At 36.6% G+C, this 27,341-nt stretch overlaps 1 protein-coding gene across 2 annotated transcripts in view; it reads right to left on the bottom strand.

Annotated features, from left to right (window-relative positions):
- Window positions 1-27,341, bottom strand: part of PRKG1 (protein kinase cGMP-dependent 1) — a 1,161,962-nt gene that overhangs the window by 701,914 nt on the left and 432,707 nt on the right. The window lies entirely within an intron of this gene.

Below are 27,341 nucleotides of genomic sequence, written 5' to 3'. Positions count from 1 at the left end.
TCTCTTTAAAGCCTATTGTGACAGCATAGATGGACCTGGAGAGTCTAATGCTAAGTGAAATAAGTCAGTCAGAGAAAGACAAATACAGTATCATACGATTTCACTCAGATGTGGAATCTAATGAACAAAATAAACAAGCAAAATAGAAACAGACTCATAGATCCAGGAAACAGACCGAGAGCTGTCAGAGGGGAAGGGGTTTGGGGGGCTTGGCGAAAAAGGAGAAGGGATTGAGCAAATAGAAAACAAACTTGTGACATAGACAACAGTATGATGATTACAAGGGGGAAAGAGGGGTGTCAGCAGGTAGAAGAAGGTAGAGGGAGGATAAATGGTGACAGAAATAAACTTGACTTTAGACAGTAAGCACACAATACAATATATGGATGATGTATTACAGAACTATACACTTAAAACCTACAATTTTACTAGCCAATGTCAGCCCAATAAATTTAATAATTTTTTAGAAGTTGACCATACTTTTTCAAATTAACCCATGATGACATGTTCAACTGTGTTTAACTCAAAACTGTTCTGCTAACTGTGCAAAGAAAACATTTAGAGAATGAACTGAACTCTACCCTGCCACAGAACAGATACTTCCCTTTAGTCAAAGATGAGATGAAATTCTAACAGGGCAGAGTACCTTTTACATCAATGACATCAACAATCCTAAGGGTAGAACTTCACTTTCATCATTTGTGAACGTTGTATCAATGCACCTCATGTATCCAACAAACAAAAAAGCAAAAAGCAGTGTTATAACTAACTGGAAATTCTCATAGTAGACACTTAAGTATGTTGGTGAAAATAAATCACTTTAGATGACTTGAAAATGTATTAAGTTGAGCCTGAACTTATATAAAACAGCTTAAACATTGTGTGCTCTCTTAATTTGCTTTCCAGATTTTCGGCCATACGGAATCTGAATTGGGTGGACAAAATAACAACTATCTTGAGTCATACCTATGTCACTTATAGGACAAACTATTGCTTCCCTTCTATACATATGCTGACTGGAGTATGTCTTAAGCCAGCTAGATATATATTTGCTAATTCGCTGAGGACACTGTTACAACATTGCCAAAGCTCTGCATTACTGTCTTAAATTTCTTTTTATCATAAGGATAAATCAATGTACTTTAATAGAACCAGCAGCACTTAGCACTTTACGTCTTAGTTTATGAGCTAAACCTACTGGGGACTGAGATAATAATATATAAATTAGTCCTTTTTTCACTTTTGAAATATCATTTGGACCCCACTTCTTCATTACTTTCATAAGCCTGGTGACAGCCCCTTTTCTTGAAGTTATTGCCCTACACGGAAACATCTTTCTTCCAAGTGGGAAATGAGTCTGTAGAAAGAAACCATCCTCTAAGTAGTGCTCAAGTTCAGAGCCACTATAAACTATTCAGATACCACATCTGTACGTCTAGTGGACTTTACTACTTGCTGTTAATTTGGCAAAACATACTGAAAACAGTTTGCTCTATCAAAATCTTTACCTACGGAAGGGGAATATACTCAATAATATTGCCATAAATTTGCATGGTCACAGATGATTACCAGACTTAGTGTCGTGAACACAGTGTAAGGTATATAAATGTCAAATCACTATGTTGTACTCCTGAAACTAGTTAATATAATATAATTAATACATATCAACTGTACTTAAGTAATAAAAAAAGAAGTACAATTCCAACTCTTGATGAGAGAATTGCAAGTGGGTACGTTCAGGGTGTGGAAGAATTTGTGACTTTTTTTTTTTTGTAATCTACCACACCTGTATTTTGCATTTGCTTTCAGGAACACAAATTCCAGTGATCCAAACTGAAAACAAAAAAATCTTCACCTCCGCATGAAATAGCCTGACTTTGAGAAAAATGATAATGTATTTTACCAAGTGATCCAGGGCCAACAAAATGTGTCCTGTTGTCTGATGTTTTGAGAGTAATGGCAACCCCTCATCTTTTTATTCTTTTACAGAAATAGCTAATTACAACGAGCATAACAGTGGTAAAATGATAAAGCTGAAACCTGTATTTTTTCTAAGTCACAAATACCATCCATAGAAACACACTGAAAGCAATCATTGCTTTAGACATCGTTTTGAAGCCCACTGAAAATTTCCTGGTTTTAGACTTTAAGAAGCAAACAGATTAGATAAGAAGTGAATGGTGCGACATGATTCAAATATGGGATCTAAGTTCAGTTAGCTACAAATAAATCATCATTTGTAATTACCACTTTTGCCAACCTAGCAATATGTACCATCTCCATTTGTTCTCTGCATACCCATTCTTACCAGAGCAGTGAGAAACGGTCTTACTTCACATGCACATTAAGTTGTCCTAAAACTCCCCCACTATCATTGATGCCACTTTGGGGCTTGTCTACTAAAAGGCCATTTTACCAAACTAACAAATTCTGACAATATTTATCCATTTATTAAAATAAGAGTTGCATTTTATTTTTTCTTTTGCATCATCAAATATATTGCAAAGAAAAACTGTATTCTATCAAGACTAAATCAAAGTAACAGAAAAAGCAAGACACTTTTAACCTCTGGAAAAATCTACAATATGAACTGGCATCCATTCCAACAAGGCTGTTCCAAAGTCGGTTGCACATGTTTAAGAACCAGGATTCTAGAGGCCTTAAAATTATGGGATAGCTCTCTAGAGGTGTATTTTTTAAATACCTGCAAAGAACTGATGGTCTTCTAACAATGGGCCATTCACTTAACCATTATTGAGCAAAGGATGACACGTTTCCTAATAAAATTTAAAGTCTAGTGGGTACATCAAATAACACATAACTGCCTGTCATGGCGTTAGACAGAGTCAAGATTTAATTTTGAATTGTGTGGCTTTGAGAGATGACTCTTAACTCTCACCCAGGCAACTTGGTTTATGATAGAGAAACATACCCAGATCCAGGAGCAAGAAAGCAAGGAGAATGTTCTTTCTTTATCTTCAACTTTAGTTTTTTGAAAATTATATATATATATAATCAAAAAATTATATATAATATATAATTATATATCATATAACATATGTAATATATTATAATTTTATGTATATGTTATAAAATATAATTTATATATTATACAAATATTAACATTATATATAATTTTGTAAAAATTATATATATAATTTTGTATGTTTTGTGTATATATACATATATTATATATATATGTGATGGGTTTTTATTTTAATACTTAAGAAATTTCTTTACTCTTAATGTCATTGCCTATGGCAGTCAAAATCAGTAACCTTATCCTTTACCTTGGAAACACGAATTGTTGCCTGATCAAAATTGTTCCGCCTACCTTGTTAGCATTATTTTATCTGTATAGAATAAACTAGCAACAACAAAAAGAAATGGAATTTTGACTACTCTTAGTCCTTTGAACTCCCTTGGGTTCTTTTTGACACCAACATCAACTGAGTTCTTTTGTACCAGTACAATTCCATGCTTTAAGGGCTGCTCTGGATTTGGGGGAAACTGGCCCAGGGCTGAGGGTGGAAATCAGAGGACAAAGTTTTACAGGGAGAAGAAAGAACAGTTAAAAATGATTTAAAGTGTGAGAACAGAGAGGGGTTGAAAGGGTCAAATCAAAGTCAGGGGGAACATTTCAAAATCAGGGTGTTTGACAGACTATTAACATTACAATGTATTTTTATAGTTAGAAAGAAGAAAAATAACTATTGTTTTTCATAATGCAAACTACAAGAAAGTAAGGTTGATTTACGGGGATTCACATAATCTAACTCACGAGAAGAAATGACTTGGTAAGCTATATTTATCAAATTTGGGTATTTTTGCCTCACCACCTCTTAGTGCTTTTCTCTTATATACTCCCAAAATAAAAGTTCCATGAAGTACTCTTAAAGTTAATTCAAAGTACAGTCCAATTAAATAATGTAATTAATAGTTTAAGAACAAATGCACCATAAAAGTATGATCATTTAATTCATTCAATTAATATTAAAGCACCAAAATGAACAAAAAACCCCAACATCTCGAGGCAAAGGCTGTACAATTCTGAAAATAGTGACTACTAACAAAGTCCAGTAATAGCCGAAACTTGACATATTAAGAACCAAATTCAGTTTTTCCCTTTACTGAATTTTCTTAGATTCTCGGTGGCACCACCATCATTTCAAACAAAGAATCTTAGCTCATTTATTCTCCCAAAGAACAGATATTAGTGTCTATTCAGTCAAGACCTAAAAATGTTCAGCCAGTAGCTAAAAATTACTGTATGGTAATACAAATAAGAAAAATGTCATTGTGTGCAGTATAGTTGTTTTTTCACATATTATCAAAGTAACAATGATAACTTATTTTCAGAAGCCCTAAAATGCAATGACAAATAATTAATCCATTAATGGTCATAACCTAAATATAGACAATGCCTTTAATTCTAAAATTGGTCAAAATAGATGTTTGATAAAATGATTTTTTCTTTCTTTTTGTATCTGGAAAATGAGAAAATAAAATTGCTCATGCAATTTTGAAATAAAATTTCAATACAGCAATTAGACAATATCTAAATATTCAAAGGAACAGTAACAGAAATAGGATCAGGGTACAGGTCTGTAATTAATGGTCAAAGTGTATTCTAATGAGTAAACATGGTATCGTTTGGCTAAAGTCTTCTAGACCTAGGTGAATGAAATTGGGTAATACTTTAGGGAGAAAATGAAGAGATAACAGGTGACCTAGAGAAATGGGCTATTTTTTTAACCTATTAAATTATTTTTAAGTGTACAATTCAGTGGCATTAAGTACATTCATAGTGTTTTATAACCTATTTCCAGAACTTTTTCATAATCCCAGAGAGAAATTTTGTATCCATTAAACAATTAAGCTGCTTTTTATACCCCACCCCCAACATCCTAGGAACCAATATTCAACTTTCTACTTCTATGAATTTGCCTGTTTTAGGTATTTCATATACTGTTGAATGTTTTCAAGATTCACCCATGTTGTATCTTGTTATCAGAATAAGGAACATCTTTAAGATAAACCCAGAATGATGTCCTCTTTTACCAGGCAAAGAGTTCATACAGAGAACATTATCCCAAAGTGATGTTATATACAGAAAAAATAAACAGATTTAGTGTAGACATTTTTAGGGAGAAAATGAAGAGATAATAGGTGATCTAAGAGAAATAGACCCTTTTAAATGATTGGTTCAAAGACATGTATGAAATAGTCAATTTTAGCACATTCTCTGTATTCCAAGGTAATTAAAAGATCTAGTAACATCTTTATCTGCTTGGTATGCAACCTAACACTTGTCATCTGCAATAATCACCTGGCATATTTATTCACATTTTCATTCAAAATTCAAATTTTATGCCACCCTAAAATTACTCTAAAACACATATCTGATCATATACTTCCTATTTAACTTCTTATAAGTTCAAGTATCTCTTGAGGCAAACATTTGATTATATTAACAGTGTTTAAATATATTTAGGTTTAGGTCTCTTTATCCACTCATTCTGATTCCCTTTACTATCTGTTTATTTTTTCTCTTTTATTTAGCCAATCAAAACCACATGGGAAATATAAATGCAGAGAATAAAATTACTATTAAAAAAGTCTGTACTTAGCACACAGGGAAGTTTAAAAGTGGCCCCTTTATAATTTACTTGATTAACTTAGAATGTTAAATCAGCTTATGGTTTTTGGACACTCTGTCATCTGAGTTTTGCTAATGACTTTCTAGATCATTTGCAAATGATCATTTAGCCACATGTTGAAATAGAGCCTCAACACTGATTTTTCAAAGGTTGATTATTTGGTTATATTAATTAGCTTAGTTCTACAAAATAAGAGAGAAAAATAAAACTCTAATAAAGAGAAGATTCTAAGGGTTTGCATTTGCCTCTCCAAACATAAAGAGATTTCTAGGAGAGTTTTATTCAACTTGGTCCATTGGCTTCATCTATCTATACTCAAATCCCCTTAAAACCAACAGTTATATGGATATAGTCAAATAAGTTGTTCCCTTGTTTTGATTTTTAGCACATACACATCATGGTTGAGCAAAACGAGGCCAAAAGATAAACTGACCTGACCTAGATCAGAGAAGTGCATAAATATTTGCGGAACTGAAATTGGCAAAGCTAGAACTTGCACTGCATTCAGAATCATGAAACTGATTCTTTCCCCAGGAAAGTAATTGCTTTCACTCCGTCTTCATGAGGAAAGGGTAGTGGTTTAGAGGACAAAAGAAAACAAAATTGGATAATATTTTTAGAGTTAGTCTATAAAAGATCAGATTGCAAAATCTAACAGTAACAAAACATTTAGCTATAGTCCATTCTATGTGATTTCATGGGAATGTGATTTGGAAATGCTTTCAAACTTTGCAGTCAATATGATAAGCCTTTCACCAAATCCTGGCTGAATTAGCTGCTCATTCACAGACATGAAAAAAAGCTAGTTTATCGAGAAAATGATAAAACATAGCATTAGTATAGTACTACTTTTTCAATAATTTAAGAGACACCTGGACAAAGTACTGAGAGCATGAAAATCCAACAAGTCACTATAGCCGTGTTCAGAAACATTTTCAAAGTCTTGAATCAGTCACTGTCTTCTCTCACTCTGTTTTCTCATCTGTAAAATGGGCTTCCTGACCTTTGTGGTTTCATTAGGCTGAACTTTTATAACTTTACTTTTTAACTCCTGGAAAAGTCATAGTTTTACCAGCATTCATTCATTCAAATCCACACTTCTCAAACTTGCCCCACCTGTGTCTTTTGGAAGAGGAGAGGGACTACTACCCCAGGAGGTCTGTCAGCATATCTCAAAGTGATTAGAAAGCTTTCTGAAGTCCATCACTACATCTTAAAATTCTTATATTTCATAGTCTACTAATATAATATCTATGTGTAATATAAAAACAGTTTCACCCCAAATCATCAGCTAAAATTTATGATTTAAAGGGATTTATCTGACTCATCTTGTGACTTCATGACTCTCTCCGATATAATTAAAATTATATATGATGCAATATCATTACACTGTGTTTTCTGAGGATCAGTTTAATGCCTCCTCTCACAGCTGAGGCAAATGCTGTATATTATAAAGGACAAGGGCATGAGTTTGAAGTCAGAGTCTTTGGGTTCAAATCCCAGGTCTAACACTCAGGAGGAGTGTAGTCTTGGGCAAGTCACTTAATATCTCTGTGCCTCAGTTTTCTCGTTTCAAAAAAATAGGGATAATAACAATCCCTCTTTGATTATTGTATTATATGAGGTGATAAGGTGGAAAAAATTTTAAAACTGTGCCTGAAACATGAAAAGCATTATTTAAGTGTAACTCATTATTATTATAACTGTTTTTAAAAATTCAAACTTGCTCTGAAAATCAAGAAAATAGGTTGGTCTGACTGTTCTCCCTGCTCCCCACCTATTATCCCAACAATGATGGAAAATTTTTCATAAAGTTAGGCAAAGAAAATAAAGTCAAAATATGTGCTGAAAGTAATAATTAGTAATTTAATGTATAGTGGACAAAAAGAATAATGAACAGATATTTAAGAAGACATTAAGAAATATAAATATGCCAGCAAATTATGATGAAGAACTATTATGTTTTTTATTACAAATGTTTTAATTTTGTTATTTGTCATGGAGCTGGCAGCTTTTTCAATGAAGCAATCAAATTAGTCTTTCACCAGATCTAGGACAGTTGGAATAGCTGTTTGGTCTCTATACCATATCGGAAATCATTCAATATCAACTTCTTTGCAAGTTCTCAACCTAATTTGTTTAAATATGAATTAGCTACTTTCTGTTTCTGAGATACAACATTGAAGTAAAATGATCTGTAAGTTCTTGGCCTATAATTTATCTATTTATTCATTTTTTAGAGAGAGGGTAAGTGAGGGAGAGAGAGATGAAAAGAAATATCAATCGGTGGCCTCTCGCACACCCCCGATCAGGGACCCAGCCCACAACCCAGGCTTGTGTCCTGATTGGGAACCAAACCTGAGACCTTATTTTCAGTTTGCAGAATAACACCCAACCCACTGAGTCCCACCAGTCAGGGCTTAGCTTATAATTTAAACAGGAATACCATCAAAGTATTTGTAACCACTTTACAGTATCTCAAAATAAATAAATATTTTTCTTTTGCTCAATAATCATAAATACAAATTCTAAACTAGTTTATTAAATATGTTGCTAATTATTTATCAATATGAGTGGTTTTCATTAGAGACAATTCTAAAAATAGAAAAATAATGTAATCATTGAAAAATGTACACAAAATTAGCATTTTGGTGTATTTCTTTTAAGTTACCCAATATATTTTGTCCATTTTATTTACCAGTATATGTATTAGTATCTAGCTTTTCTTTCATGTCAGACACTTTACAAGGAATTAAGTGTGTATATGTTATACTTAATATATTAAAATAACATCTTTATTTTTAAATTTTGTTTTAACATATTTATATAAATGACATATTTATATAAATATTTAAAAAGCTGCATAGCTATCAGATACTCTTTATTATTTTCTAGCATTTTAAATATTTCTGAAAAACACTATAGACAGGTTTCATTGTTACATCTCAGCTTATTTCCGTAGATTAGATTTCCGGAAGCAGAGTTTCTGAATCAGAGGGTCCAGATAGCTTTATACTTTTGTCTAGATACACATAACTCAACTGCTTTCCAAAAAATATCATTTTATATTCACCAACACGCAGTTCCTGTGTCTGCATACCTGCACCAACATTGTCACGGAAACTTTTTTCCAGAACGATCTATGAAAACGGGGCAGTACTTTCCTTGACTCCCTTTCAGGTTGTTCTGAAGCTTGAACAGCCTCATCCACTCCTTACAAGTGACAGGCCAGTAACCTGTTTAGCCTTCAAGTTCTTCCTTGGTATGAAAGATATATTAGTCTGAAAATGAGAATGCGACCCAGGTGCTTGAGGATTATTATATAATAAGGTAAATTACTGAACATAGTGCTTGACATGGAAAAGTACTCAGTAAATATTGAGGATACCTAGTGATTCTTGAATCCTCTTTTTATCATCATCGTAATCTGTTATTGTATCTTTAAAATGTGCAACAGATAAATTTCACTTCAGTTACTTCATTAGAATACGTACTAAATATGTATTAGTAAACAAAAAAAATTAAACCTCTACTGGGCAAAGACTACAAATGTGGAACCACTGGAAGAATCGCTACATAACTCATATTTGTTCTTATTTTAGAATCAAAGAAATAATAAAATTAGTGTTTATACCCTGAAGATAACTCTCCTCGCTATAAATGTAACTTCGTTCAAATGAGTCAGAGACTCTAATGGGCAATCTGGCCCAAGGCCAGAGAGGAAATACGGTGACATAATCCTGTCTAGGTACCAGAGACAGCGGTCACACCAATTGTTTCTTCTTGTCCAGAAAGCAAACTGACCACTTGGACAGGAGGGGTTTGGTTACTCTTTGGAGAAAAAGTTCCAGTGACCATCACCAAAAGTGGAGCCAAATGGTAGTTAGTAGAAGGGGTAGTGGCCACCACTGAGCCCCCGTTCGGTTGACCGATGATAAATGGTATTAGAACTTTTCTTAATCAAGTGAAAATGAGTAAGCAGCTATTGGATATTTTTCAAATCCTTACTCCCTACAATTCTTCATTTCCTCATGCCCTGTTACTTTCCATTTGAATTAGTCTTTGAATCATCATCCAGTTTTATTCCCTACCCCCTATACCATTTCCCCAACCATCACCATGCATGCACTAATTTATTCTCCACAGTGCTTTCAGATAACTCTTTTGATTAAAATCAAATTAAACATGTTATTTCTCCATTTAAAATCCATTGGCTAAAGAGAAAGAATTCTCTAAGTCTAACATACTGTAGCACAATGCTTTTAAATTTGTGTGATCATAAGCCCCTGTAGGGCTAGTTAAATCAGTTTCTGAATAAGTAGGTTTCGGGTGTAACCTGAGAATCTGCATTTATAATAAACTTGCAGGTAATGTGAATGCTACTAGTTGGGGAAACCAACTGAGAACCAGTGAGCTAGCAATTCAGGCCTACCCTGGTGCCTCCTTGCTCGACATGGTGTCCTTCGAATCCTACACTGCTATAGTTCTCAAAAGTCATCATGCTCTTTCTTGTCTGTGTGTTTCTGCACATGCTAATCTCTAGGTCTGGCATGCTGCGCCCTTCTGCCTACAGGTTACCTGCCAGTATACCCTCTCCTGTGTTCCTGTGGTAGCACACATTCCCTTCCCTACAGTGTGCCCCGATCACACCGTGCGTAACTGCCGTGTTATTTCCACTCTGTGGTGCAGTCCTGGAAGGCTAGCCGTCTCACCTGTTGTACTCAGAGCCTAGCTAAATGCCTGGTAGGAAGGACTTCAAATGTTTCTTCAGTGAATGTTGGTAACTCTCTATCAGGTATGATGACTCTAATACCTTGACAACTTGCCAATGACAGTCTTTTTTTTTTTTTTTTTAATTCTATTTCCTATAAGTGATTAGTGGGAAGAACACCCTGAAAGAAAAAGGCTCATGTGCTAGTTGTTGAGGGTAGAAATAAAAAGCTGCAAAGACCACATTCCTCTCGAAATACCAGAGAGAGAACCTGAAAGGGATGAGCGAGAGCGAACGCAATCTGAAGCTCTTGGATAACCAAAGAAAAGGTGAACACAGAGAGCCAGTGAGGACTAAGGTACAGAGAACAGTGTATGGGGTCCCCAGACAAATATTTTTATTCTCTAGTTTATCAAGATGATATATGTGTGCATGTGTTTATATTTTTGATGCCACATAGCTTTCATCAAATCACACTCTTGATGTTAGATAGAAAATTCAAAGATTAGAATCCTTGCTTGCTAAGCACATCAAGGCATGATTATATTTCAGCTCCAAGTGGAAGTCTGCACAAACAGCTTCTCGCAGTAAAAAAAGATGTCAAAGTCTACTCATAGCTGGCTGCTAGTGCTGTCGTCAACCAAATAAAATAAAATAAAATACTTCAACTCCAATTATATTCAGAAAGAAAATCAAATTCCTGAAATGTAATGAGTTTTTCACACTGCTGATACTAAGAACTTATTATTAAAATGTCTTTCTACTGTTATATCAATTTAGTATGTACCTAAAACTTCTTGAAGGGCAATAGTTAGAAATGAAACCTTGTAGTCCACTTAAAAAATCTGTGGTGACCAAAATACATCTAGAGAACTGTCACGTTAAAATGTTATATGTAAAGCTCAAACTCCATGTATTAAAGAAAGATCACCACTATAAGAATCAATTTTTAGCCCTGGCTGGTGTGGCTCAGTGGATTGAGCGCCAGACTGCGAACCAAAGGGTTGCCAGTTTGATTCCCTGTCAGGGCACATGCCTGGCTTGTGGGCCAGGTCTCCCATAGGGGGCATTCAAGAGGCAACCACACATTGATGTTTCCCTCTTTTTCTCCCTCCCTTCCCCTCTCTAAAAATAAATAAATAAAATCTTTTCTTTAAAAATCAATGTTTAGAAAACCAGGCATACTGCTATCAATACTTCATACATTTAGGCTAGGCTGCAGGTCACCGAAGTCAACCAGAGCTGATTGGCATTTATCCTAAGTATCGTGAAAGACACAAATTAGACTGAGAAGTTTCCCAGTGATTCCACTGATTACAATGTGGTATTATTTTAATCATAGAACAATGTACTATTAATTACTGGTAGAAAACAGGTGCTCCGCAGGTGGTAGCTGGACTAAAAGGAAAGCTGTTTGTTAGTTTTTACAATTATATTAATAAGGTAGAGATAGATATTCAGCTTTTTCTGATCCATTATTTCTCTGAAGTCCCCAAATATTAGAAATGGAAACAAACCAAATAACTGAAATGATTTTTTAATGATAGGATATTCATGATAATTGCCATAGTGTGATTTCTAATTTGTTTCTAATTATACAGCTTTTATTTGGCAGTAAAATGCTTTCAGAAATTATATAATAAGTCACGAGCTCTATTCTCTAAGCTAATTTTTTGGCTTAGCTTTTCCCCATTAGTGAGTCAAGCTCCTTAAAGATCACCTTAGCATTAATTTAAACCATTTTCAGTTAGGTCCGGTTCTTCCTTCAGGTTTTCTGTATTCTGTTTATTAGCAGCTAGCCACTAAGTCCAGCCTATACTCAAGGGGAAGGACTTACACCAGAGGGTGAACTTGGGGAGACAGGACCACTGGCAGCCACACCAACCTCCGCCACCACAACTCCCTATTGATCTCTCACATCTTGTCTCCGATTCTTACGAACTCCTACTTTATGTTAATATGTTAATATTTATTTTATTTGACTCTGGGGTTCATACTGATAAAGTATAAATCTGTATTTCAAGATGCTTATGTATTAATAAATATAAAATACTAAAAAATTCCTCTTCCTCTGCAAAAAAGAAAAAAGAAACTACTAAACTTCAAATCTGCAAAATTATAATTTCCGATAACAGAAAGATGTCATTTTGAAATTATAATTTGTAAATATACTCTCATTTTAAAAATTCAGGGTACAGGTTTTTAGAACTTTTAAGTGATAGTCAAAACTTTACATATTCTAAGATTTTTTTAAAAAATGATTTGATCAGGTATTACTCACTTGGCATATTTGTAAACTTTGGGCACTTTTAACTTCATATTTTGCTTTTTCCTTCTCGACCTACTAGTCCAAGCTATTGATGCATGCACTCCTTGCACCTAGCAAAGGCTCTTTAACACCCTCTCACAATGTAATTATGCACTTTAACAAATGTGGGGAAGAATTAAAAGCCTTGTGGTGATCTGAATACTAATTGGAATGTAAACACAGATCACCCCTTGAAGAACAATAGTTTGCTGGAAAAATAACCACCTCATTATAGAATTTAAAAGTTACAGAGTGACAAAATGGTGGGCACTGGGGAACTGAGTTAAAGGATTTAGAAAGTAAAATCATTTTGGTAAAGGGACAGGACACTGTTTGAAGACAATGTACCTTAAATTATTGTTGATGTCAAATATATTAAGTGAGCTTAATATTTCCTTAATCAGCATGAACACTTAAAGCTTAGCTAGTTCCTAAAGGGAAGCCTCAAACAATAGAGTATGAAGAGTTCTCTCAAACAAAATTCAATTTTGAGATTACTCAAAAGGTCAAGAGGGCTTTTCACAGGTGGTCATCCCAAGGCCAAAAAGAATAAAAACGCCATCCTCCAATCAAACCCCTTACAAAACTTAGTGTATTTTTAAATGATGGATTTGAGAGTTAAAAAACAAGGAAGGTATTCAAAATACCAGAGAGCGAGGCTGATAAGAAGGGTAATTGACATGTATGTAAAATGAAGAGATGAAAAGAGACTTCTGGTTCTCAGGAGGACCCTTTATAGGGTCCTGGCTGGGGAGAACCCATCCTGCGGTACCTTACCAACAGGTGTGAATAGCTGCCGCCAGCATAAGTTGGCCCTGTTAGCAGGCTGCTCTGCTACACCATAGCACATCTGAAATACAACGCGACACTAAAATAGCTTTTTTTTCCCTTAAGGCCTAAAGAAGTGTTCAGTCAGTCTTTGAACATAGTTCAAATCAGTCTTGAAAGGAAGAAAAAAGTACCCGTATGCCCCCTCTGTTTCCAAACAAGCCTTCTCCAACTCACATATTGTACAAAAAGCAATAACAAAAAACACACAATGTTCTTTAAGATGCCCTGGTATTTAGCGACCATAAAACATTTGAATAGAACCTTGAAGGTAGATGCTTAGGAATCTTGCCTCCCTTGAACAACAACAACTCTAATCAGTTTTTATTACACTAGGCGATTTGCATGTGGGCTGTCATTCTTCGTAATATCATTTTCTTATTGTTTATTTAAGAATCCATACACTGAGAAAGGCTTGTGAAACTAAGCTATGAAGCAATCTAATTACTTCCAAGATTTGGTACACAGGCGCTTACAGCAAATGAGTTCTGTCTAACCATCTTCAGGGGAGATCTGTTATTCAAAACAAAACAAAACAAAAAAACCTCAAGGCAGGAATCTCATTGTCCACTAATCATGTGAAAAATTCCAAGTAGTTTATTTCCAATAATTGGAACCTCAAGGGAAATATTCCAGATATTTATCAATGCAATTATGGTCAACCAAGAATATAGAGGATAACCAGGACATTACCTAATTTCCCTTTATTAAAAATAAAAGAAATCAGAAAACTAAAAATGGAACTGCCTTTTGACCTGGCAATTCCACTGCTGGGATTATACCCTAAGAGCCCTGAAACACCAATCCAAAAGAACCTATGCACCCCAATGTTCATAGCAGCCACAATTTACAATAGCCAAGTGCTGGAAGCAACCTAAGTACCCATCAGCAAATGAGTGGATCAAAAAACTATGGTATATTTACACAATGGAATTCTACACAGCAGAGAGAAAGAAGGAGCTTATACCCTTTGCAATGGCATGGATGGAACTGGAGAATATTATGCTAAGTGAAATAAGCCAGGCAGTGAGGGACAAATACCATATGTTCTTATCTTTAACTGGAACATAATCAACAAAAGAAAAAAGCAAACAAAATATAACGAGAGTCATTGAAATTAAGAACAATCTAACAACAGCCAGAGGGGAGGGGAGAGGGGACAGTGGGGAGAAGGGTTTTCAGGAACTACTATAAAAGACACATGGACAAAACCAAGGGGGAGGGTGGAAGCAAGGAAGGGAGGTGGGTTTGGATGAGGTGGGGGGGAGGGGTGGGGAGAAAAGGCAGCCAACTGTAATTGAACAATAAAATAATTAAAAAAAGAGAAATATCTATTAAAGTGGCTAATAATATGGCCTTTTAAGGCACCTCAATGTTAAGGGAGTCTATTTCACTAGAAATGTTGATTGAAAGGCACATATTAAATTCTCTATTTGTCTAAGAAAACTGTTGGCTCTGTTTCTTAATAATATGGAACAACATTAAGCTTAATGTCTCTAAAATCAAAAAACTGACTATAATTTCTGTTCAAAGTAAAAAATACATAGGCATTGCGATTCATATTTGAAAACATTCTTTTGTTCAGTGGATTGAGGAAACATAAGTTCATCGTGCATGTTCTGAACTTCCCAGGATTCACTCAGAGAGGAACACAATATTAAGCAATGAGCCTCATGTGGGGGTTTATAGCTAGCAGGTACTCAAAAATTCAAATCAAATAGAACATATGTTAAAAAGGTTATCAGTTAGCATTAGTATGTGATTTCCCTTTGAGAACCTAGAGAAGGAGACGGCCTTTAGATAAAGACAATGGTTTGAATGCAGAGACTGCCTGCCAGTAGCGCTCAGGTGGAAGGGTACTGGCTTGGCAATTTGTTATTCCCTATGAAAGAGCATCACCAAGGCAAATCCAGGTTGAATATTACTGAATTTAGCTTCATGCCATGGCCTACTTTAAATAAAGGGCTTATATCATTAGCAAGTTCAGTCAGCTCATCCATCAGAATTACTCTGACCTGATTTCATGCATCAGCAATATTTTCAGAGTCACAAGTAGAGTAAAATAAAAACAAGATTTAAGAATGTAATTATTTTACAGTTACTCCTCTTTTATTTTCAGGAACCAAGTCTTGCTGTTAAAAATGCTTAGATTATTAGTTTTCCAGATTAGTTCAATACCAAGATGAGGTAGTGAACCCCTTAAAGCAGGGGTGTCAAACTCATTTCCACCGGGGGCCACATCAGCCTTGCGGTTGCCTTCAAAGGGCTGAATGTAATTTCAACTCCTTAACAGTGAAGGAGTAGTTACAGTTATACAGTCCTAAAATTATTTTGGCCCTTTGAAGGCAACCGTGTGGCTGATGTGGCCCCTGGTGAAAATGAGTTTGACACCCCTGCTTTAAAGGTTCTATTAAAACGTGTGTATAAATGAAAACATTATTATGATATCTACAGATATTACCTTCATATTATTTATAACTCTACTGAGAGTATTATAAAGCCTACAGAAGCAGTAATGAATAGTCCAAGTACAATATCATTAAGACATCTTAACAGGTGAATCTAAGAAACAAAAATGAACAAAGGGAATTGAAAGAGTCTCATAGGAACAGAGAGCAGACGGGTGGTTCCTGGAGGAGAGGAGGGCTGGGTGACGGGGTGCAAGAAGTGAAGGGATTGGGAAGTACACACTGGTAGTTACAGAACAGCCACGGGGATGGAAGTTACAGCAGGGAATGTAGTCAGTAGTAGTGCAGTAACTATGTGTGGGGCCAGGTGGGTGCTGCAAATATTGAGGGGGGACACTTTGTAAAGTATTTGAGTGTCTACTCTAACCCCTATGCTATGTATCTGAAACCAAGAAAAATGATATCAAATGTAAACTGGAATTGAAAAAGAAATTGTTTTAAAAAGAAATCTTCATGGTTTAGTTGCAGGAATGTCTGCCTCTAGGACAGTATTTCTGCTTCGGAGAAGCCAGTGTCTTTGAAGGCAGTCACAAATCGAATTCTCCATTCTATGAGTACCTTCTCCAACCCCCGGGCAGTTCAACACAAGCTTCCCAAGAAATGTGGAAAAAGTAAATTAAGTCATAGTCTAGACTTATAAAGACCTGACAACCTAGTGAAGGAGATATTACCGTAATTCAGAATGAGACACAAACAAGGCAGGGATTAGAAAAAAGCAGAAGGAAAGTGAGTGGGACCTATAAACACAGACATGAGTGTAACAGGCAGAAACAAGAAAGAGAGAAATGTTTAAATGGAAGGTTTTTTAAATGCCAAGAATACCCTGCACAAAAGCACCCAAACAGAAGAGTTTCAGGGAACCTTAGAAATCTATTGCTCAAGTTATAGAATAATTAAGATGGTTATCCTGGCACAAGAAGCCATCATAACAAACCATGTACTGGTTTCATATTTTTACCTGTCAAAAAATCTATGATATATATTACCCTACTTAAGTCTTACCACAACTCATGAAATATGCCTTATTGTCCCTATTTCACAAATGATGAGACTGAAACTTAGAGAAGTTAAGCAACTTGCTAAAACCCAAAGCAAAGTCAGCATTCAACCCACTGGGGTGACTCAACAGCCTTACTCCCACCACCGTGCTGCCTTGCCTAGGGGAGACACAGGAGGTAGCAGCCACACCTTGGGAAGCTCAGTAGATTATACAAGGAAGTTACATAAACAGGTGCTTCTTTCGGGAAGATTAACTAGTATCATGTCCAGGGTAGATGTAAGGGGAAAGAGACCAGAGGCCACTGATACCCCACAAGGGAGAGGGAAAGTGTTAATGCAGAAGAGCCAGGTCAGGGGAAGCCTAGATAGGGAGGAGGCGATGGAGTCAATGGACGCAAGATTCCACTCTCCATTTAGATGCTTTTTGATTCTCCTTCAGAAGGCATCTCTCCCTTTGCTGTCCCTTTTATCTACCTAGTGCTCTGTAAAAAGGCAAAGTGTGAATAATTAAGTGTGAGAACCTTTTCAATACTGTACATTGTTTATTTAATTTCATAGTTTTCACTTTAGAAATTTAAATTCACATGAGTTAAATAACTTACTTAGGGTAATACCCAAGGAACAGAGCTGTCTTTCAAACGTGGTTCTAAGGACCACGCCTCTTGCCACTCTGCCAGTCTGTGGAGGTGAGTAAAGTCCGTACTGGAAGAAACGGGGGGGGGGGGGGGGGGGGCAGGGGTTGAAAGGGAAGGTAGGAAACCATTCAAATTCTGTGTGTGTGTGTGCATAATGCCTGCATCTAAATTTTCCAAGATATTTCCAAGAATTCTTTAAAATAGTGCTTTTGAAAGTATAGTCATAATTTAAAAAGCTATTTCTCCTCCAAGTGATGTGACAAGATTATTTCAATGAACTCAAAATGTTTTCTTTTTCCCCATGATATATGAACTTTATTTTTTTCTAAAAAAATCCTTAAATGCTGGCAACCTTCTGTGATTAAAATGAACATGATGTTATACTCACAATTTGCTATGATATTTGAAAATCATTTCAAGGTTTCATTCAAAATACTAAGCAGAAAATGCTAGCGCTAACAGGAAAAAAAGTCTTTCTTTAATTATTAATAAATTCTGAAGATACTATGATTTCTCTTAAGAGGAATAAAAATGGACCCTGGTGGGATTATGCCAATAATGAGTTACTTGGGATTTAAAATGTCAAGTAAACCCATAATTAATAAGGAATTTTCTAATAAATATACATTTAAAATATTCTACTGAACCAAAAATCTGAATAGTAAAACAGTATTATGCTATACAAATATTCAAGTTTCCTTGATTTTTATTTTTTCTATACCATCCCTTTACTAACTAATTTTTTTTTCAAAAAGAATATTAATTCTACTCTGTATGAGTTTTACTAAATTCCATATTCATTACACATTACATATGTGTTTCTTACTTGATTGGTTTTCTTTATTTGTAAATACATCCACCTGCTTTGACACTGGGTAGGTTTTCCCCTCTTTCTTCCAACCCTTCATACACCTATCCAGGTATTAGAGAGAAAATGTTCAGAATATTTTGGTTATTTTTTAGATCTTTTTTCAACATTTAGATACACCCAGGTTTGGCCCCCATAAAAAATAATTAATTTTTTTAATTAAAAAATGTTCATTTTATTAATAAAAATTGCTTTTATGTATATATTTCTTAATAAAACTTTTGAAGTTTGTCTTTTCTTTATTCTTTTGGACTATCCATTGGGCCCTAAAATACATAGTAGCCATTTACTTAGGAAATTTTAAGGCCTAAAATACTACTTATGAATCTTTTTATATTATCAATATCCCCTATTGATACCTTCCTGTCAGTATTCTCTATGCTCTAAATGTTCTGCTGTGAAAAAGAAATGTATTTCATAAGTTTCTAAACACCATAGGACCAAAAGCGTACAGCTACTCCACCATGGTCAAATCCAGACGACTCTTAGCCACTGGCCTTCAACGTTTTGTTTTAGGTCCCAAGGAGGTGACCTTAGCTGTAATACTATCATTCTACTTCAAAAGATGATGCCTAAAGAACCACAAAAACATGATGGAGAATATACTAAGGATAAATTTTTAATTATAAGACCAAATTACAAGCCTATAGGAATGTCATACTTTTGAAGGGCCAAAATTGATGGAATCTTCCTGCTGATGAAAGCAGGCATAGGATTACTCTATCAGGGGTGTCAAACTCATTTTTACCCGGGGCCACATCAGCCTCGTGGTTGCCTTCAAAGGGCCAAATGGAATTTTAGGACTCTATGAACGTAACTACTCCTTAACAGTTAAGTGAGAGCTCGGTGCTGCCACCGGGTAGAAACAAGATGCCGGGCCGGATAAAACAAGGTGAGGGCCAGATTCGGCCTGCAGGCCTTGTGTTTGCCACCTGTGTTCTAAACGGTTATGGAATGACTTGCTTAAGAGGAACACCTTTGAAAAGAAAGTATATCAGAAGGCAGTTTATCTATACTGTGACTATCAGTTTATAAAGCTCACCCTAAAATTTGAAAACTATCCTGGGTAGTTTACCACATGGACTAATACATTTTCCAAAATATTAACAACTGAGTGAAACAAGTTTGTTTGTCCAGATACCATAAATTTATATGACTAAATAACTTACCTGGAGAATAAATCTCATGCCTACCTAATGCTTTGAGTAGGCACTAGAGCATTAATGCCATTGTTGCATATGAGTCAAGCTTGCCAATATTTAATTTTCTAAAGTGATTCTGCTAAGCAATTTAAATCAACCAATTTAATTACTCCATAAATTTTAAGCTACCAGTGACTCAACTAAGTAAAACAGAATACCAGAATGTCACGGCAAACACTGGGAAAAACTTTATATTCAAATGCCCCGAGTCTGTGCCAAGTCAACCACCAGATAAGCATTACTGTTGAACATAGCTGCAGAAAGACAGCGATTCTCTCATCGCTACTTGCTATTCCAATTTAATCAGCCCTGTTAACAAAGGGCATGCACAATAGTCTCTAATTCAAAGCATTCATGAAACATGAATACCAAGTATTAATAGTCTAGTTCAAGTTCAAGGAGAATATGCACATCAAGAACAGAAAAGAAACCAATTTTTAATAAGCAAAAATTGAACAGAAAAAAAATCAGAAGACAAGGAGACAAAAAGGCATAAGAATGTCACCATTCAAGTGAAAAGCTCAAATTGAAAATGGAAACAAAATCCACCGACCTTGATCCAAAGTAAAACCGTAGGAACAACTGAAGCGCATAGCAACTATAAACAAATGATTACCGTTCAGACTTGAGTGTGGGTATTAAAAGTGGAGTAGTGTGATCTTACCTTTTAAAATATTCAGGGAGAGAGGACGAAAGAGCAAAATGTTCAAGGTATTCTCTCTGGGTAGTGGGGTATAAATTATGTAAAAATGTTTATGCATACACATTTTCTAAACACTGTTTTTATGATCAAAAATATGAAAAGGCATGTTAAATTATTTCAAGTAAGTATTAGAAAAAAGTGAATACTAAGATATATTTCTTCTTTTATATTTATCTAGTATTGTTTATGGCCTAAGGCACTCTGATGGAAAACACTAAGCACAACCAACAGATTCATAGAATGAGTAAAACAACGATTACATCTTTCATTTAGCTCTTTCTCTTTCACTTTTTAAATCTAAGACTCATAAAGTATATTTTGATTAATTTTTAGAAAGCCCCACACATCTAGAGCTCATTTCCATTTTTATTAGTCCTAAAACCAATTAATAGACAAAGACACTTCACTTTTAATGTCTAAGGTCTCTTCCAACTCAAATTTAAGTTTCAGATGTTTAGCATTTCAGAAGCTCTATTTTGAATATCTTGACGTCTTAAATCTCCATCTACTACATTTTATGCTGCACATAATTTGGGCCATTTCACAGCTATGAGAACCTCATTTCCTATTTTTCTCAGCAGCCTGCTCCGCTTCATGTTATGGTCAAGCTTCATGGGTAACTTTTATTGGCTGTATGGCAATGGCAAACTCCATTAAATTGCTAGATTTCTGCCTATAAGTGTTAGATGACAGTGAAAGGCAATGAATACAAACAATTTCAACAACATTGTAACTCTAATTTGCCACAGAAATCGCTAACTTCAAAGTACAGATGAAAGGCCAATGTTTGGCCGGAGCATAAGGAACTTGAACCTGTCGCAGGGGGTGGGTGGGGGCAGCATTTTGATTATTCTTATGAGTACTGTGGCCACCACCAATGTCTTTATCCAGAGAGAATGCGGTAAGCACAGAAGAGATTAATGTTCTTTCCTAACACAGTCAAAGGAGAAAGAAATTAGACACCAGAAGTCTTGAATTCCCGAGCTGCCCCTTAGGATAAACACTATAGGTGTCGTTAGTCTGAAATATTACTTTTGAAAATAATTGACATTTTAAAGCCATGCCCAATAGCTATTTATTCACGATTTGGCGCCTGCTCGGAAGTGCGCACACAGCCCACAAACACGCAGAACCTCTCTTCTGGAAGTCCTGAGAGTGCTGCGCAGGAGAGACGGGATGACTACAGGACTTCAGGCACCACAGGTAAATTCTCTTTACCTTTTCACAGTCCAAAGCGAGGCCTCCAGGCAGAAGTATTGCAGTGGAATGCCCAGCCTGGGTGATCTAATCACTGTTCTTTATGTCCTTATGGGGGGTTTGGTTTTGATGTTAGTGTTTCTTGTACTGTTCATTCTAAGTAGACATCTGAACCGACTTTGCAGGGTAATGACTATGGTGGAAAGAAAAGTATCTCAGGGTCTGGGACCCTTCCAAGGACCTCAGCCCCTGGGACACGGCCCATTCCCTTTCCTGAACTTCTCTACCTGTGGGTTTCAAATTGCAATTTGAAACCTTGAATTTGGGTTCCTTTGCGTTACTTTTCAGGCAAGTAATGAAAAGTCCCAACTCCCCCCAGGACCCTTTCCTGCTTCTGTCATTTTAGGTGTAAAGATAACAACAGCTGTGCAGAAGAGGAAGTGTTCACTGAACGTGTTACATGCTAGTCTCTGCCCTAAGCCTTACACAGAGATTTCTCTATTTAATCTTTTCACAGTCATGAGGCAGGTCCTTACCATTTTAAAGGCAAAAGAACTGAGGCCCAGGAACATTAGATTATTTAACCAAGGACACACAGCTAGGAAGTGGCAGACAATCCGAACCCAGGAGGTGCAATTCCAGATCCTATACTCTGACCTCCTCTGCTCTTTAATTTTGGCACAAGCCAATTTCTGTCTCCTCCACAAAGGTTGGCCATGCCAGTCCAGAGTGATTTCTTTCTCTCCCCAAATTTCTCTATTTCTCTAAGCCTCTTATATGATAATCCATTCCTTATTCTTGCTAACTTTATCTTGTATCTCAGACTAGGTTATCAATATCTTAATTGCAGGGATATGCCCTCTCTCTCGGTGATGCTTTCCAGGATGTTTCGCAGTGCTTCACAAGAACTGGGTGTGAGTCTAAGAAATTCTTGATGAAAGAGTACAGATCTGAAGGTGGATATCCAGCTATCAACTGCCTGGAACAAATGTTGAGATGATGTAGTTCATTGTTTTATTGGGGACGTGTGGACTGAAGGATGTTTCTTAAGCTCTCTAAAGCTCACTTGCCTCACCTGTGCAATGGGGTTGCTGTTGTTATTAATTCCCATGGTGCAGGGCCACTGTGAAGATCAGAGACACGACACACAGCCCAGCGTACGTACAGACGGTAGTTTATAAAGAATCATGAGTACTCAGATACTCTAAGTAACCTGTATTCAACCAGAGCAGCAGTTTTCAAACTGTGTTCCCTTAGCTGAACTAAAAACCAAAAACGCCATAAAATAACTTTATCCAGCAGTAGGAATGAGAAGGAATGGACGGTAAGGAAATGCAGGGCCACTGGCTGGGGCTCTTAGAGACTGCTCCCCTCTGTAACCAGAAAAGTCTATTCTTACAAATTTTAAATACAGAAGCATGCCACAAGGTATTTTTGGAAATAAAAACAAAATCAGTTATAAATATAGTTTGAAAAATGCTGTTGGATCCCACACAGAAAACTACAGACAACAATGCTTTCAAGTCAATACGGTTGTTCTATTTGTCAGGCAGGCTGTCCTTTAGAGAAAACAGGCAATAAAGAACACTTAGCCACAGAAGACAGTGTTCAGCTTCCCGAGCGCATGTCATTTCTTGACCCTTTTCTCCCTGCCTTTCTGGAAAGTTGTTACTGACTTTCTATGATCTACTGTCACATTCACAGTGAACATTACATTCTTCAAGGACCCTGCAGAAATCAGCCAGCTCAGTCCCTCATCTACATCCTTCAACACACCAGGCCTCAGACTTCTACACGTCTCAGTCCCAAGGAACTCCCCATTTCTTCTTAACAACTACAATTCATAAATGTCTTTCATTCTTCTAATTATCAGATGCTGAGATATATGCACACCATCTATAACTGCCTGGAATCCTCACTATGAATAAAATCAGGGACTGTACTGAATTTAAGGACCTTTCACACTATTGGCCCAACAGATTGGACTGAACCCACCAGTGGAAAGCGTGCCATGTAATCAGACATCACTAATTCAGCTGTTCTCTTAAAAATGTCCATCCACATTTGTTTTCATTTTGTCCAAACTACACGCATTACCATGAAAAAGAGCAACAGACATCTTTGCTCTATTTCCCTGCCAATATTTCAGCCATGAAACTTCAGTAAATCTAAAAGTTATTCTTGTTAACATGGCCCAACACCCCATGATTTCTTAATGTTTTTCCTTCCCCCCCAACATGCTCTCCTAATTCTACTTCTCGCTGCTCTTCAAAAGATTACGTTAATAGTCAATACAGTGCTGGTGCTCTTCCACAAGGGCTGTGTCTCACTCCCTAACAGAAAAATGCAACTTTTCTTAAATGTCAATATCTCTGCTCAACAGCTCCAAAGAAACTGGGAAAAGAAACGAAGGCACCAAGAGTAACACTGCTTTAGTGTCTGTAATTTTCTTTTTAAATACTTCAGTATAGACAATTCAATGCATGGGGGGAGTGTGCTGTGCGAAGGTTTACACAAACTGAGAGCACTTGAGGTATGGATCAGTGGTTCTCAAGCCAAAGATGCATCAGAATCACCTGGAGAGCTACTCTTCTTTTTCTTCACAGATTGCTATGACACACCCCAAAAACTTTCTAAATAAATAGGGGATGCCAGAGAGCTTGCACTTTGAACAATACCTGTTGGGAACCACCCTGCCTGGTTTCAGAAGCTGTAAACCCCCATGGTTAAGGCTGAGTCAGAGTTGGGACCATAAGCCCTTAAGGAGACAAAGCTTATCTCCCTGGCAGGGGCGCCAGCCCTGCCCACTTTACTTCACCCTGCTTGGCCCTGAGCTTGACCAGTTAGCCAATGACAGGTAAGATTCCTTAAGGGAGGGATGACCTAAGACAGGCATGGTCACAAAAAAGGCCCACAAGGAAGGACTCGGGGGGCTACAGGAAAAGGGGGTGATGGACCCTCACCCCTCGGCTTTGACATAGCCTGAGTCCTCATTCTGTCTGCAAGAAGTCTCCTAATCTCCTGGCTGCCTTACTTCCCCTGCCTGAGGTAAGCCTGAAACAATGACACAGGGTAGTGTAGTCCCCTGCTGGAAAGGGCAGATTCCCCGCAGAGATCAGGCCTAAGAAAGAATGCATAAAATCCTGTGAAACCTGCTTTGCTAATACCCTCAAGTTAAGTGATAAGGGTCCAAGCCTGAAATGAGTTTGTTTCCCAAAATCTTATAGCCCTTTAACTAACTGACCCTGACTCAGAATAAGCCCTCAGAGTTCTTTGTATGTTATCTGTTGTTTGATCTTTACTGCCTGACAATGATTGATGAGCTTTACCTGTATTCCTATACAAAATGAACTCAATAAAAGCCCATTGAGGAAAAGACTCTTGGCCCTTCTCCTTTGAAAGATTGGCCACCTCTCCTCCCCAAGCAGATCATGTCTTGGTAGACTTCTTCTCATCCGTGGTGGCTGGGAGGCCCCTGTGGGTGGAGTCCCCCCACAAATACCTAGTTTTGAGGCTGATGCTGTTCCAGAGACTGACTTGTAGAAAACATTTGAAATTCCCTAATCCACACTTTACCTGTGAGTAGTATATATGTGGACCTTACTGAGGAGTCTACACATCCAGGGAGGGAAGGAGGAATGCTTATAACAAAAGCTTCAAATCCTGCTACCTAAATTTGTATCAGAAGGCTTGTAAATGAACTAGCTTTAACAGACTCCACGACCTTGGCCTCCATTTTCTTGTGTGGAGAAATGGAGACGACACCTCTCTTAGCTAATAGATTGGGATATTTAAGGATCACTGTAGATGACACATGGATGACAGACTGTAGAGTACAAAGCATTGCTGTCATGATTACTTCGAACCTTACCCAGTCAACAAAGGACATCCCGTAAAAAAGAGTGAGCTGCTCAGATTCTCCAATGAAGTGCTGAGTTTATGTTTCCTCTAGTCAGAAAAAAATTCAAGGGAGAAACAAAGGTAAACATATTTGCAGCGATTCATTTTTTTTCTTTTCCTTTAATGTATTTGTTATATAACAAAATAAAAAATATTTAAAAATTTTTCTTCCTTATCCTTCAATGTTTTGGAATTGCTATTTCAATTTTCATAATTCCTATTTAAAGAAATTCATCGACTAAGAGATTTTGTAAAAGAAATGTGTAGCGACTTAGCAGTGGCTCACACGTTCTACCTTAAAACTTCATCGCGTGAAACAGTCACGTGGGTTTCAGTGCATTATGAAATTAGATCCCGCAACTGGGTCTGCTTGCTTGCATCTCCAGGTTTTAAGCTTATGACCGTCTCTTCATTGTGTTACAGGAGTCATCCTTTTGTGACAGAGGTATTCAACGTGGGTACATGTGTCACAATTTAAATTTAAAAAAAAATTACCATGCTGTATATACCTTCCTGTGGAAACAAAGTCGTTCTACCAATATATAATCCTATAGAGGCATTTGTGCTTAAAAGCAAAATGAACCACGGCGGACGAAATTTTATGAACCATGAGATGAAACTTGTGATGGCAGCCACACAGCACAATAGCTCCAAACTAATGGCCCTCCCTTCTTACTGGCTACGCCATATGGGACCAGTCACTTAACCACTCTGGGTCTCGATTGCTTCAGCAATAAAGCAGGGGTAACACCACTACCTATCCCAACAGCTTGAGTCTAGTGCGTTACTAAAAGCCTTGAAAGGTTACCTTTCCTAATTTCTCACCGGTACTTTTGAACATTCATTAGGAATCCATCAAAATCCATAGACAGGAAAGTTTCCTTACAAGAGAGGAGATTACAGAATATACTGTATTAACCTGTGTTACTGCGCTGCTTTTTATTCTTTCAAACAGCTCACACACAAAATTACCTCTTGGCAAGTTATTAAATGAATGAGTGAAAATTCAGTATATCAAAAACTGTCATAAGATTGACCTTGTGTGGACATTTCCTATAATGCAAGTCTTTCTGGAAAAATGACTGATTCTGAAGGATTAAAAAAACTGCTAAAAGATCTGTCTTCCTTGCCTATTGTTTAGATTTACTATTAAGTTATCCCTGATCCTTTAAAAATAATAATACTCCATCAGTTAAAGCCTGACTATATTCTCTAGGTACAGGCACACTCAAGGTAGTCAATGATTGTGTAATTAAAGGAGGGAGGGAGGAAGTCCTGTAGTTAATCCAACCTTAAGAAGGAATTAAGTGCTACTGCCTTCCCTCCACTGTGAGAATTGCAACCCCCACGCCCCTGCCACCAAGAAGCACTACTAACAGTGCCAGTCACCAGGCCTAGTCAGTTCTGGGCTCAAGTCATTTCGGAAGTGGTTAAATATGTCATAAAAAAAGTCTGACTGTAACAGTTCCCATTAAGACTAGGGGGAAAAAAGCCTATAAAAGAAATCTGTAGCTGAATAACTTTTCTTCTTCTCTGAAATTCACTTTTAGTTCACTTAAACAATAAAGGAAAGAGATTAAAGAATAGCTTCTGTATATTCATTTGGTCGTGTTAATCTCTTACATAGCAACACTGGTACCTAGTGAACCGATCCCTTTATTAAAGAAACTTATTTCTCAGGGATTACATAATTGGACTTATGTTACTAATTTCACATTTTTAATAGACAATTGTGATTTAAAAATTATTAAGAAGAATACTGTCTAATTAACTCACTCAACAGCTACACCTACTTCCTGAAGATACTGCTCTCATGCACTGTTTGCTTCGTCACCCAGGGTGCTGACAATTCCTGGGGAGTC

Source organism: Desmodus rotundus, chromosome 4 (genome assembly GCF_022682495.2).
Source record: "Desmodus rotundus isolate HL8 chromosome 4, HLdesRot8A.1, whole genome shotgun sequence".
Taxonomy (NCBI): Eukaryota; Metazoa; Chordata; class Mammalia; order Chiroptera; family Phyllostomidae; genus Desmodus; species Desmodus rotundus.
The sequence above is the reverse complement of the archived record's forward strand: the minus strand, read 5'-3'. Positions and strand labels throughout refer to the sequence as shown.